The sequence below is a fragment of the Ptychodera flava genome, chromosome 1 (genome assembly GCF_041260155.1).
Source record: "Ptychodera flava strain L36383 chromosome 1, AS_Pfla_20210202, whole genome shotgun sequence".
NCBI classification, from domain to species: Eukaryota; Metazoa; Hemichordata; class Enteropneusta; family Ptychoderidae; genus Ptychodera; species Ptychodera flava.
In genome coordinates this window covers 38,994,992-39,008,711 of record NC_091928.1, presented here as the reverse complement: position 1 = coordinate 39,008,711, position 13,720 = coordinate 38,994,992, and positions in this window count along the sequence as shown.

The window sequence follows — 13,720 nt, the reverse complement described above, 5'->3', positions numbered from 1 at the left end:
AGTTAACATTATCAGAAGTAACACTATCAGCACATGTTGGAAGATAGTACAGTCTTCCATGTTTCTCAATATCAAACTTTGTACCATCCCTGTGAAGTAATTTTGCAGAGTTAGGTTGAAATATTACACTTGCACCTTTTTCTGTTGCTGCCTGTACTGAAAATATATTCTGGGGATATGATGGAATATACAAGGCATTTTTCAGTAATGCATGGATGCTTCTGCCATGAACATCAACCAACGGAATACTCACATCACCTCTCTTGAGTGCTACATTATTAGATTTCATACCATTTGCTAGCTCAATATAGTGCTTCTCTGGTTTGAATGATGCATCATAATTTATAAATTTGGACTCATCAGTAATTATATGTGCAGTGGCACCACAATCTACCAACAACATATCACTTTTCATCTTACTCATATCTCCAGTGTACATATTAGCATGAAATGCAAAAGAATGTTCATCACTTGACCCTGTTACTTGTTTAACTGAGTCTTTGCTTCTACTGTTCCTGTCTTTTCCCTTTTTACGACACGTCTTGTCCGTGTGGGAAGAGTTTCGGCAAAAACTGCACCACTACTTACTCAGCTTCTTCTCACACTTCCGAGCCACATGGCCCTGCTGACCACATCTAAAACATGTGATATCTTTTGTAGTTTTAGACGACATTTGATATGCAGACTTGTTAGCGGCTTTCATGATTGAATCATCGGGTGAAGTGGAAGATCTAGCCCGTTCAGTGTCCTCAAAACTTCTCAAAGCTATCTTGAATCCTGAGAATGTCTGAGTCTTTTCACTTTGGGTAACAACTACAACAAATGGCTTGTAGCTGTCGGGCAACCCTTTCAATACCATAGCAATCAACAAGCTGTCTGTAACAGTTTCACCCGCATCTCTGAGTGCTGCTGCAGTAGTCTCGGCTCGAATGACATAATCTGTGGCAGTTTCATTTGGTTGCATGACCAAGGATGTGAGTTCTGTATATAATGAAATAACTCTAGGCTTGCCTGCCCCAGCATAATGTTCTTTCAATATCTTGAACGCTTTACGACCGTCATTCTCAGCATCTCTCATGACTAAAGACAGACTTTTATCGTCCAAGAATTGAATTAATTCAGCATAAACTTCTTCATTTTTAGATGCATCTACCTCCGTTCCGTCTGGTGTCATGACAATGTCTTTGAGTTTTTGCAGTTTCAAATATCCTAGAAACTTTACCTTCCATTGCTCAAATTTTCGCTCATCTCCATCGAAAAATAATCTTCCATAACGCCCATAAACAGCTGTACTGGGCCCATAACCTGTTGGGTTGGTGGGATCACTCATGATGGAGGAATAAAATGTCGGATTGAGACAACGCACACCAGACTTGTCTTTACACTAAAATCGGAGGACATGCCAACATCCTGGTAATTTATTTACAAGAATGCACCTCATGAGGGCGCTATACACATTTATCGGTACCATCTACTACAATGAGTTTTCACAGCTGTTGGAATGAGATTACAAAGAATGGATATTCTAACATTGAAATGGACGAGACAAACTATTCTCCGCCAAAAAGAGCGCCATCTTTCCATTTGATGATGAATCCTGCCTATCACGAGTACCAAACCAAGGACCACGCCTATATTGAAGAAAATGGCTTTACTCAGAAAACTGTACCAGGTCAGAAGAAACGAAGACAAACAAGGAAAGCCAGTGAGAAATACGGACACTTATCAGCATTGTCTAAAAAAGAGAATGAAATCGACCGGCATCATGGAGGAATACAGGAATTAAGGACCTCGCCCACATCAGATTCAGATGATTCACTTTACGTCATTGAAGCCATTATAACTTCTTTGTAAATGAAATAGAGCTAAAGATGACATGAAATGGAAAAATTAGGGTATGAGAGAGAGAGAGAGAGAGAGAGAGAGAGAGAGAGAGAGAGTGAGAGAGGGGGAGGGAGGGGGAGAGATTCCTAGAGCTTGTGTAGTGTGTTTCGGAACACGTTCTGAAAGACACGAAACAGGATACTCGTACGATTTCTTTTGAGTGTTACAGCTATAGATTTATGGGAGGTAAATTTGCTCGAACTACTCATGGTTAAGATATGCTATCCTTTCATATTTCATAATTTTATTTATCGACGTATCAGCTCTTGCTTAAAGTGGATTGCAGGTGACGATACCGTAGTATTAGCGATATGTGTGAGAAATTTCTAGTAAAAATATTTACAACCGTTTTTAGAATTAGCCAGGGAAGCTGCTGCTGTGAACCGCAGTAAAATTGTGTACAGTAATTAGTTTCAACTGTAGCTAGCTGACAAAGTCGACAACATTAACAGTCAGATGACACAAGATGGGCTTTTATTCTGAATGTGGGAAGTCAAAATAACTAATGGAAACTGCCCAGTTATAACACACTACAGCTAGCTACAGTTGAAACAAATTAGTGTAAACAGTTTTATTGCAGTTCACAGCAGTAGCTTCGCTGTATAATTCTGATAACGGTGGTAGAAAATGACAGTCCATGAAATATTTAACGATGCAATATTGCTAAATGGCTACAAAGGTATTTTCTTTTGTCCTAGTATGCCAAGTTTAGCACTGTAGTATACAGTATCAACTTCAACAAAGCTGTTAATTGAAGTGATGTGTGCCTATTTTCTGTGAAGATACAAACTCCGCTTGACGTATATTATCAATTTCGTGTTCATTGTAGAAGTTAGTTGTATCGTTCTTGATCTTCATACCTTTCAAACTTGAAGGAATGGTCTACAAAGTGTACAATCAGCACCACGCGCCTTGAAAAAATAACACTTTTGTGATATCCACGAGATCATTGTATCGACGTTAGAATTGGCTTAATGGCTTTCAGAATTATTTTCCATTTCTTCTACACATGAAAAAAATATCAAAAAGAAGCGATTTTGTCCCTCTTTGATTTTATCGTTGCAATGGTTTGCGTTCTGCACTTCTGTAACCTACAAAGTTAAAGTCTGATCTTTGAAATATCGATTGTATAGATTCAAGGATGGCATTCTATCGTATTTAATGTCATGGTATACCCGTGTTCGCCGAGGCAGTACATCTTCACAAACCCCAGGGATGTCGATTGGCACAATACTATCTACTCCAATAGGTAATAATAATCATTAGAAAGAGGAACAAGGGCACACGAAAACTCTAATGACCCTCACAATTTGAACAGTAATTTGTGAAGTGTCCGTCTCTTTAATCGTTGGTTCACTGCGTTGTTGAACAGATCTTTGGGCATTGGGTGCTGTGTGTCACACAGTGTACAAGATACGGGTAATATTCTGCTAGACTATTTTCTACTGTGTGAGATCCTTCGCGACTCAAACATTATATGTACAAGTCGTTGGCCAGCCATACAACACAGGTCAAACTTTATGCTCATGAAGTATTAGTATAGCCTTTTGAAATGTGTGACCTTTTCAGTCCTTGACACTGAGAATTATGCACTCTTTGTCCTGTGTAACGGAACTTCGTTGTACGAGAGCTTGAGTTAAACAGTAACGCTACAAGTGTAAATATTATTATCATTGGAAATATAAATACAGTGTAATTGCCATATAACTGTATTGAGGTTAAAGCAAATATTTTAATGTCTGAACAATGCATAGATAAAGAAAACGTGTGGTAAGTGGAAGACATACTCAAATGTTGTACTGAAATTACTAGTATTACACTACAACGTTGGAGATGTGGAATTCTTTATAGGCAGTGGTCTTGAATGCAATAACAAGATGACAAAAATGTCATCGTGTATGCCAAAACAATTTCTCTGGTATACTCTTTGCGGTTGGCTGAATTTGATGACGTCAGTAGACGATGGGAAAATTCCTTCGTCGCCTTAATAGCATAAAATTGCAAATCAGACAAATATGACATGACATTCATTTTAGCGACTACCTTCGATCATGATTTTGTCGATATTGATGCTCAATGGTACGGTGGATCTGTTGATCATTTCATTTTTCACTGTGACCTCGTTCGCTGTCGTATCCTGTATGATGTTGGACTGGGTGCCCAGTAAACCTCTGCTCGCAACACTGGGTGTGATCGCCATGGTCTCGTCACGTCGTTTGGGTCGCTGACGCTTTTTGGTGTACCATTCACACACCTTGTCATCGGTATGCCGTTCACTCGAGGTAAGCAAGTTCTTCGCCAATTATTCACTGACTGCAATCTTCAAACAATTTATTGATGTATAAACAGTCTTAATATCGATGTATCATATTATGGTGATCTTAGAATCAAAACACCACCATGACCTGACCGATTATCTCAAATTGGCCTTTTCGTATGACTTCCATTTACGAGTAGTATTATGATATCATAGCTTACTTCTAAATACTGAATTGTCTTCACTGTACGGTGTCCCATCCCACACCCCGTGTCCTGTATAGCGGTCCACAGTCACCGTTAGGAAAAATCATGTTACATGAACAGTTGTAGTTAGTTTTAGCCTGCCCAGTCTTTGAGTGCCGATTGTTCGATTCGTTAGTTCCCCATCACTACACCAGTAGAAAATATCCTTTTTGCTGAATTCACAGCACAAAGGCAATAGAGAAGTGGCATGTGATATGACACACAATATTCTCGCTTATCTACTTTCTTCAACTTTTTTTTATATGATTCACCTAAATTCAGTCACAACAGAAAACATTGAGTCCACAACTAGGTAATTTCAAGGAAGGTTACTGGTAAAGTTACCCAGAGTCTGTCAGTGCTAACAGTTTCAAAAACAATGGAACGAAAATCTCCAATCGGTATTGTTCGTTACTGCGGGAACTTGAAGCTTTCTGAAAGCCAAAAAAGAGACATGCTCACACACTGGACATAAATTTTGTTCTAACCTTGACGTTCTGATTTATACTGGCTAGTCCATTAGGAGGGACACAGGCAACCGTTAAATGATATCAGAAGAATGAATAAAACATAACGCGCTGGTCTTCCTGACAACTTGATTGACGCTATTTTTACTTGAGCTGTCGAGCAAGTAAATAAGGCAGTATTTTTTTGAAGTAATATCTCACGATATATCTTGCAAGTGTCGACATTTTTAAATGACTATGTTCATCAAGACGTCGCAGTTTTCCGATCAAACCCTTGTATATCTTGGTGGACGTTGATATGTCAAAAATTTCGCTTTCGCTCCGAACATGAGAAATCATTCCAATCGCTGCAACCTGGGACGCGATGCTTATCACATGCAAAACGTTTCTTGATCAAAAACATTAGATGCCATGAGGTGTCTTTAAACTAACGTCAACTTATCTGCTCCTTCCTTATGCAGCTAAGTTTTGGAGGGAGAGATCAAACGATAAGATCAAAGCTGATCAATGTGCAATAGCTTTGAATGTCATAGCTGTTCCTCTGCTGTATGTTGGTCACTGTGGACCTGGCGGTGAGGGCGTCCCAGTTGATGCAGCTGATGGGTAAATGTAGCTCAGTAAATGGTTGACTTGACAGAATCCCCTGTAGTGTATACAGATGATACGTTTGCTTTGACCATGTATAACTTCACCACATATATGTTGTCACTAGCTAGAGATTGGACATATCAATTAATAAGGTAGAACGCGTCTCGGGGACAGATATTCCCACTCTCAATTTTTTCAGTACTTTTCTGATCTACCAATTTTTTGGGGCTCATTTTAAAGCTTTTGGAGTGAGAGAAATTTTTACAGTCTTAGTTTACCGAATATGGTAAATTTTATTTCAACGGTAGACTTCACATGGAGATGGCAGCTATTTTGAATTTCAGATATCGGGAAATGATTAGTAATTTGTTTCTCTATTACCCTGCTTTGCACGATGACCCCTAATATTTATTCTTATTAATTTAGTATTTGCATGGTCATAATGAAATCGTATTCACGGTACAACTTTTACTTTATCTTTATAATAATAATACTAATAATAATAATAATAATAATAATAATAATAATAACAAGGCAGTATTGCTGAAGGCAATGAGTACTTGGGCCGTGATATAGTAATTTTGAGGACAATATATACAAGTATTCAAATATGGTCTCGAATTTCCTCCTGTCAATTAGGCATTTGATTAACTGGTTATTAAACGAAGCAATGGCATGGCAACGGCAAAATATGTTTAGCAACTTTTGTGGAGTTTGAGGCAGGGGTTCTTTATTTATAGTGGAAATTGCTTAAACTCCTTAAATATTCAAATTACAGCAAATTTCTTTTGTTCTCGATGGTAGATGTCTAATAAATATTAGTATGTGCACAAATAACATGGTGTTTGTTTAACTATATTACGGTGGAGATTTCAGAATCCGATCGTGACCACCCCCTCACAAAGTCTAATGGTGCGTCCCTAAGTGAATTGTTCTGGCATTGGGAAGCAAACTCAACATTACAGGATTTTATTAGAGCCAGTTAAAGGGCCTGAGAGGTAACTGCAAAATTTAACCAACCTCAAGTTACCATTTAATTTTCGCAGATATTCATTGCTATCTATAAATTTTGCTTATGGCAGAATAGGCGAACAAAGAACAGATTTTTGTTAATTCTGCCATTTTCAAAAGCTTGCCATACTATTTGAAAAAAAGGGTACAAATGGAGTGGATTCCTGTCCCATCCTGAAGTAGGTTGCACCATGTTGTATTTGTAAAGATGGAAAGATTGCACATGCACCATTTTTGGTGTTTATCATAATTGTATGGCAGTACTGTGGCCATATTTGGGAGGAGAACCGGTTACCTTACAGAAATCTATCCATGTAGTTCAACTCAATGGATAATTATACTTGAATAAACATCACAGAGTCAGAACATTTCCATGAACTAACTTTAATATAATAATAAAATCAAAAAATATTCTCAAAAGTTGTGCAAAATTTGCATCAACTTAATGAGTGTTTGATATAACCTACTAATCTATGAACTGCTAGACAAACTTTTGAACTGTTAATCAAGTGTCAAACATAGCACCAGAAATCGAAGCACAATCTGGAAACCTTTTTGAAAATAACACAACTTGCGAGTTTTTTCCTGAGGTAACATTAAAAACACAACTGAATTAACTATATCATCAAACAACATGTGCACTTATTACACGTAACTCTCTTGACAATTGGGTTTGGAAAAAATACAAGATTTATCCACTAAACGAGTGGTAACCTACACATGTATGAAACTATTGAACACGTTTATCAAACATTCATTATCTATACAAGTTGAATAGTTGTTTAAATGGAAATTGTCAGTGAAACATGGTTAATTTGCCATTCTATATGAACAACGAGAGGAAGTGAAAAACACAACATAATTGGCTTTTAAGGTTATTTTTATGACAATGAGCAAATGTCAAAATTCCCACAACAGATTACACTGCATTTTTACAATTGGTAGACTTGCTTTGTTAAACACTGCAGGATTATCGATTAATATACTGTCAGGAAATGGCCGAGTTAGCACTAATTTGGTGTATCCAGACGCAGATTCTGAAGTGATTGCATGCATGCATGCAAGCTGTTGTAAAACGAGTCATTGACAATGACATAGTCCCCACTTGTAATAGGGGTATTAGTCTTGATGGGGCAGGAAATGTGGTCATTAAGAAGTATCACTGAAGTGTACATGTTGAGATCTATGGGCACATAGGTCTATGTTGTTGTTCCCAATTTGAAACATCAGGCATGTCTAAGTTCTGGTTCTAAATCGGGAAAAAAGATCAGACCTCTAGCTGTATTGGCCAGCCAAGAAATACATATGTGCATAATAAATGAGGTACAAGATGTGACATCTTAGGGTCTAATATCTTATCAAAATTGAAGGGTATAGAACTTGTGGTTACTGAGTTATGCATATATATGTATAATCAAGGTCAAAGGTCATCAACACTGGACAAAATGCTTGATATGCGCTTAGCATATTTATGTATATTGACGTATATGGAACACAATACTAATTGCATATGCAGCGTATATTTTTGTATATGGAACATTCCAATACGTTGATATGCGTAGCGTATTTCTATGAAGATCATGAGTATACGTAATGCAGATCTTTGCACACTAAGTGTAGTTTGCATTTTATTAGCATATGTACTGTAAACTTAATGTATTTGACACATGTACAGAATCAGTATATGTGTATATATTGTTGTAATCAAGCATTTTGCCCAGTGCAAGGTCACGTTACATTTTGAAAAAAAAACATTGTATTGCTAATTAATCCCTACATGCCAAAAATCAGACCTCTAGCTCTATTCACTTGCCCAGAATTAGATATGTGCATAATTAATGAGGTAAAGCGTGTGTTGTCATAAGGTCTCCCATCCTACTAAATATAAAGGACATAACACTTGTGGTTACTTATTTATTGGCATAAACGTATATTTAAGGTAAAAGGTCATCGAGGTCACATGACATTTTGTCAAAAAATTTCTACCCTATAGTTATCCCTATATACCAAAAATCGGACATCCAGCTCTATTGGCTTGCTCAGAATTAGATATGCGCATAATTAATGAAGAACAATATGTGGCATCATAAGGTGTCCCATCATACCAAATATGAAGGGTGTAGCACTTGTGGTTACTGAGTTGTGGACAAATATGTATATTTGAGGTCAAAGGTCATTGGGGTCACGTGACATTTTGTCAAAATAATTGTATTGCTAAGTTATTCCTATATACCAAAAATCAGACCTCTAGCTCTATTGGCTCGCTCAAAATTAGATATGCGCATAATTAATGAGGTACAATATGTGGTGTCATAAGGTGTCCCATCATACCAAATATGAAGGGTGTAGCACTTGTGGTTACTGAGTTGTGGACAAATATGTATATTTGAGGTCAAAGGTCATTGAGGTCACGTGATGTTTTGTCAAAATAATTGTATTGTTAAGTTATCCCTATATACCAAAAATCAGACCTCTAGCTCTATTGGCTCGCTCAAAATTAGATATGCACATAATTAATGAGGTACAATATGTGGTGTCATAAGGTGTCCAATCATACCAAATATGAAGGGTGTAGCACTTGTGGTTACTGAGTTGTGGACAAATATGTATATTTGAGGTCAAAGGTCATTGAGGTCACGTGACGTTTTGTCAAACAAATTATATTGTTAACTTATCCCTATATACCAAAAATCAGACCTCTAGCTCTATTGGCTCGCTTAAAATTAGATATGCGCATAATTAATGAGGTACAATATGTGGCGTCATAAGGTGTCCCATCATACCAAATATGAAAGGTTTAGCACTTGTGGTTACTGAGTTATGGACAATAATGTATATTTGAGGTCAAAGGTCACCAAGGTCACATGATATTTTGTCAAAATGTCTGAGATATCTGCGTGAACCGATGGACTCACTGATGACTCACGGACTGATATGACCCAATCTATAAGCCCCCTGGACTTTATCCGTGGGGACAAAAAACTGTGTCACTGCATCCTTTAGGCAATATGAATACGATGAGAAACTAAATTTTTATTTTTCTTGGCCTTATACATGGGAGTCTATGGAGAACTGCCTTATACATGGGAGTCTATGGAGGTGTAAACTAAAAAGTCCTCTAACACGGCCAAATTTGATCGCATTGTGAAACAAATCGACGTGCATCTGTATAGGGTTGGGTACTATTCTTGTGCAAAGTTTGAAAGAAATTGACCAGGGCATGTCTGAGATATCTGCGTGAACGGACGGACGGACGGACGGACATGACCAAACCTATAACTCCCAAAGGACTTCGTCCGTGGGCACTAAAAACAACGCAACAGTTATTACAGCTACACCGGCGGTAGGTTCATATCCAGAGCCCCGTACGGTCTGCCGCCGTCGCTTGAAAACAATCTCATAAACCCGGCCATATGGGCAACTGTGTATAGGCAGCTGGATGCTTGACTTCCCGGAGAAGGCGAGCTGTCACGTTCAAGCTCAGGATTATTTGTCGATCAAATTTCAGTAAATTTACCTTACCTAGATGAAATCTTGTCTATAGGCTGAAATTTCGCCGAAGTTTGACAAAATTACATCGATTTTTCAGGTTCATATCCGACATTTTTGAGTTTTGAGTGCAGACAGAAATAAGTTTTGAGGCAACATGGCTGCGACCCCATGTTGACCCCAAGTGAAAATGTGTTCGCGATCAAATCTTCCTATATTTTTTTCAGAATTTTCGACAAAATCATTGCTTCTTACATCTTTTGTAAAATATAAAATATTAAAATAAAAATGCGATGTGCCATGTCTCCAGATTTCTAAAATATCGTTCGTTGACCGTTCGACGGAATACTCATTTCGCAAACTTGTGACGCAGTTGAAATTCAATACTGACCGCCAAATAATCTTAATGAGACGAGATCATTCTAGACATCCTCCAAATTATCCAACCATTCGCATTGGAGTTCAGCTCGCTTAGAGTATCATAACATTCTTCGGCCTTCTTTTAGATCGACCCTAATCTCTCCCATTTAGGAAATAAATACACAAGCTACCTCGACAAAACTTCGTGCACCATCCAGGACCAAACGCACCACAAATCTGTAAAAAGTTCAAATCAGTTTATTTTGGACTGGCTTTACCCAACATTTCATATTGTTTCTTATGCCAGATTTGACCACGTGCTTACTGGCGACCCCTTTACATGCAAATTTTGTGTCAAATGGTGTGTTCTCATGGAAAAACAAACGTACGATTTCTAAATGAAGGAGGCGAAATTTGCCCTCAAGACTCGAAACCACCCCTTCATGGGGTGTACCTAGCTATTTTGAACGAGCTTCTCGAATCTGCAGCTCTATTTTGAAATGATGGTCTGGTTTTCTCAGCTCAAGGATAAGTGTTTCTCCATCGCTGTGGGCATTACTATTCTCAACTGGGGGTACAGTTTCCAGTCGTAATGTGTTTTCATTGTGTCCGGGATATAAAACCTTTCCTTTTCACACTTTCACTTTGATTAACACTAGTCCACATCTTGTCAGTGATTAAACATGTTTCAAGTTTAAATGTTAAATTCTGGTCTCGAGCCCTCCTGTTCGACCAAACTGAAATTACCCCTCCCACTTTGGCTCATCCAGTGGGTGTAGCAAGGGTCGTGCCATCGCCTAGGAAACGGAGGGTGCATTAATTGTTGCATTTCGATGCACATTTTGATTATATTCAGAAGATTTTGTGGCAAAAACTCAGATAGAGAAGCATTAATATTCACATCTCACTTATTCAAGACTGGCTGAGAGCAGCACTTCCATTCAGTTAACATCATTACGCCATTTATTATGCCAAGAAAGATGAAGCCAAGACATTTTGCCCTCCCTGGTCTCAGCCAGACATGGTTATACCTTACAGAGTTTTTTCCCACGGAATGAAAACAAATGTACTTGGGCTGAGGCCCAAGTACAATAATAATGATAATGGGTTCTTATATAGAGCACATATTTACAAGTACTTGTGATCAAGGCGCTTTACAATCATTATTACCCTGTTCACTGAAACTAATATGATACCACTCAACTCCCTGGGGAGCAAACAACAGCTCACATGTGCAGCCAATGAGCGCAGCAGAGCTAAACGCACACATTACAACCACTGTCCTACCAGTTACCCGTCAATCTTGGGTTGGGAGAAGCAATGAGGAATAAAGTGCCTTGCCCAAGGACACAACACCATGGCCATGCCGGGGCTCGAACTCACCATCCTGTGATCGTGAGTCCACTGCTCTACCCACTGGCCCATGATGCCTCCCGATCTCTACTCAATAGGCCATGATTGGAACCACTTGATAATTACTAGATATAAATTGTCAGCGTCATTCGATCATAGTGGACGCCGCGCCGTAAGTTTATTCATTTGTTCATTAATCTTTTTCATGAACGTCGATGGAAAATCACAAGGTTACTTACAGATTCTTCGAAGCTGCAGCGTTTTGTCTTCGGAATGAAGCAATGATGGTTCCAATACTGAAATGCGACTAAGTTAAAAAGAGTATTATTGTGTAGATTTCCATTGCTCACAAAATACATAGGATGATTAATAATGTTCCAGAAAATTAGCAGTTTGGTACGATCCTGTCAGGAGTGATCTTTTGCTTCTTTCCATTGAACTGGTTATTCCGCAGAAATTTACATTGTGACGGTGATACGAATTTTGCGCATCGTGGTTCGCTACTTTGGAATCGAGTCCACGTTTCAATGACCAACACAAACCACATATCGGAGTAATTAATGCCCTCTCTGTCAGAAGTTATCTTATATCTCTAGTCTGTGAACTACAATGAATTTACAGGCCACCTCCGCTGATTATGTTAGCAAAGTACGAGTGTCCTGTGGATGCAGCAGGCATTGAATTGACAAAATAAAGCCTTTAGTGTTGTAAACATGGACAAGTTAAACAAATTAACTACCGTCTCAAATTCAATCCTTGAAACTTCAATCATTAATTTTATTTATTTTGTTAATCATCTGCTGAAATTGTTATAACTAATCCTGCTAATGTCATATCTTCATCATTCATCTGACACCATCTTAGAGAATACATAATGATCCACTCTCGCATTTGCATGACGTTATTATACACCATTGCTGTACACATATTTCCATTCGAGTGAATTTAAACTGTATAACTACTTTTGATATATATATATATATATATATATATATATATATATATATATATATATATATATATATATATATATATATAAATATCTGTGTGTGTGTATGTATGTGTGTGTACGAAACATGTGTGTTCATATATATGCGTGTATGTGTCTATATGTGTATTTTACATACATACACGCATACATACACACACATACATACATACATACATGCATGCATGCATGCATGCATACATACATACATACATACATGCATACATAGATACATAGATACATAGATACATACATACATACATACATACATACATACATACATACATACATACATACATACATACATACATACATACATACATACATACATACATACATACATACATACATACATACATACATACATACATACATACATACATACATACATACATACATTACTTGCAACTTGAATACGGCCATCACTATAGGCCTGAAGTAATCGTAAGCTTATGTATGAGTACGTGCGTATATAGGCTATATACCGTCTATCCCTTTATCACGATTGTATCGTAACGTAAATAAATAATATTTTTCTTAGTGAGCGTAATTTATGGAAATGCTGAAAGGTTATGATTGACAGACTATAAATTCCGTTCACGTTCGAAAAATTACGTGCCGATTTTCACGATTCCGCGCACCACACTGGAACACATTAGGCCTAATCCCACCTCAGACGCAATCATAGCAATTCAAGGGTTTTCTTTGAATCCCCGAGATGCTGGAGTTTTTCTCCCGTCGGCACCGTTTACAATTTGACCCTATATTCTTGTACGAGTAAATTCACTTCAATCAATAGATCACAGGTTACACGAGTTCGCCCCCACACCGCATATCACATGAATACGGCCTTTGAAAGCCTGTTCAGCAAGGTAGGTTCAACACACTGAATAAATTAAAACATTTTAAGCTTCTTATTCGTGAACAATATTTCCTATTTAATTGCAACGATGCGTATATATCGGGTACATGTGTGTACAGCAACACAGAAATATTCTGTTAAGATTATTATGACATATATTGAAGTAAATATTTAGGATTCAAAGATAAAATTGACCTATTTATATTATTGAATAAT